Source organism: Vicugna pacos, chromosome 11 (assembly GCF_048564905.1).
Source record: "Vicugna pacos chromosome 11, VicPac4, whole genome shotgun sequence".
Lineage (NCBI taxonomy): Eukaryota > Metazoa > Chordata > Mammalia > Artiodactyla > Camelidae > Vicugna > Vicugna pacos.
In genome coordinates, this window is record NC_132997.1 from 89,465,352 (window position 1) to 89,467,786 (window position 2,435).

Below are 2,435 nucleotides of genomic sequence, written 5' to 3' on the forward strand. Positions count from 1 at the left end.
CACCTGTGAACCTTGTCTGTCAGCCATCACATTTCTATGGGGATTTTGTTTGTATCTGAGCTCTCTCCTGTCCATTTTGGGGGCTCATGACTTAGTACAAGAGTCCAGTACTTTTGTCACCAACTCCATGCTCAAACACCTCAATTATACTTTACAAATCAAAACAACTCTGAAAACAAAAATCTTTTACATTAGGTGCTCTGTGTGCCAGGAACAGGCGTACATCTTCTGATTTGATCTTACATATCCATGCTAGAAAGCACAAACACATTTTTAGCCACCCTCATGCAGAAGTATGAGTGTTTCAGGATTTTTGTAAGAGCAAACAGCTTCCTCTCACTTTCCTACCCTTAATTCCCTTTTCCCTGATTCCCACCTCTTTCTAAATTTTAGTTTTCCTTTATTATTCATACCATTGTGGGTCTCCTTAGATCCTTTCTGGAAAAAGAATGAGTGTAAGTGAGTAAGCACATCAGTGAGTGAATAAACATTCTTAAGGCAATGAAATGCCCAGTTATTTTTACTACAGGATTTAGTAGGTGATTAAAAATGCTGCAACATAAGATTGAATTGTCTTTTTTAAAAGCCAGTGTTGGGGGTACAGCAGAGGAGTACTAGAAATAAACATTTTCAAACACATACCTATAGATATAATAATATCCAACTGTTTTATATGATTTAGATTCTCTGTTAAAAGTTACCATTTGCTTTTCCTACAGATTATATAAACTGCTATGTACTGACCTGTGGGAGAGCTGGCTAAGTTTAGATTTCTGATACATTCCGTAAGTTTTTACTAAGCACACTGAGGACCTGTCCTTTTGGAGAGTACTAATAGGGGAACTTACTGGCCTTATGGTAGAGCCAAGGTTTTACTCTAAAAGCAGGCATTTAAAATAGCCTCAGTGGCAGATTGTCTCAGAGCACAGGCAGGAGAATTGGTAACACCCTACGCTGGGAGAACTGTGGCACAGCCTGTGGCTGTTACTGCCTTTCTGGATGCTTAGTGATGAACAATGGGTTATGAGAAACTGGAAGAAAAATTCATTTTAAAGTCAAGAGGAACATAACTAAATGTTGACACAGCCTCTGCACATGTACACTTGTATACACACACACACACACACACACACACACACAAAGTGAAATGTGGGGGAGATCATAGGAGAGTATGCACTGGAACTGTGATACAAATTATAAGTAAATGATTGAAACCAGAGGAAAAATGTGCAACTATGTTAATAACTAAATTCAGTTAACCAAAGAGGTGATTTATCACCTCAACCAAGTCAACATGGAGCATAGCCTATTCACCGTTTTCTCACTTGAGGATTGGGGTCACCAAGGGAGCATTTTAAATTTCTGAAAGTGATAAGCAGTTTCTATTTATCGATTTTCCCTCTCTACAAATATGGAAAAGAATATATAGTAATAGATATAGAACATATAATATTACACGGACAAGAGATGAAAGCAGCTCGTCATACACCAGACTGGACAATGGCAGTGGGGCTGGGGAGTGTTAGTGCTCAGAGGAAACCACACAAAATCCAGTCCTTCAGCAAGGCCTGCTTGGTGATCCTCTTCAGGTCAGTGATGATGACGGATGGTTATCCAGTCTCCACAACCTTCTGCCGTATAAGCTGAAGTTGTTCCTTCATCATGAAGGTGATTAAACATGCACAGTGTGCACTTACAAAAATCATCCACTTTGTTTTTAAGATTCTGTGACACAGACTATCATTACCTGACATACAACCTAAAAATGGTTTGGGAGGAAAATTAATCTTTGCCTGTACTGCTCCATTTCGAACAAACATTTTACTGTTAACAAAAATGTAAGGAAGGAGGAATTACTGTGAGCAGCCAAAGCCAAAGCACCCATCTTCTTTACTCAGGCCAATCAAGGCTGGGTGGCCTTAGCCCTGTTAACTCTTGCCAATCAGGATTTCCACAGGACTGATTAACTGCTCACGCCACTGTAGGTGAGGAGTGTATATGAGACTAGCTCAGATACAAAAGGGTGTTAGAATTAATTTTATGAATTAATTTTAAATGCTTTGTGATCATGGTGAAGGAATAAGCAGCTCCAAAAAGGCAAGAACACTTTCAAATCCAGTGACTAATTGCTGCCTGGTCCGGCTAATACATTTCACCAAGTGGCCAACTCCTTACCCTGGAAAAGGTGCGTGATGAAACCTGGAGTGACAAGTGTTTGTATTTTCATATTCCTAAATGTGTGTAACACACATGCCAGCAGACTGGTAACAGACATATGAATGCAGAAAGCAGGAAGAAACAGTAAAATTCCTCAAATAAACCATTTTGGGGATCATTAAAAAACTACGAATGTTATGAAGTCTTATCCAAGTTTCTTATTAAAGAACGTCACGTTTGTAGAACTAAACCAAAGATGTCAATAACCACAACCGACC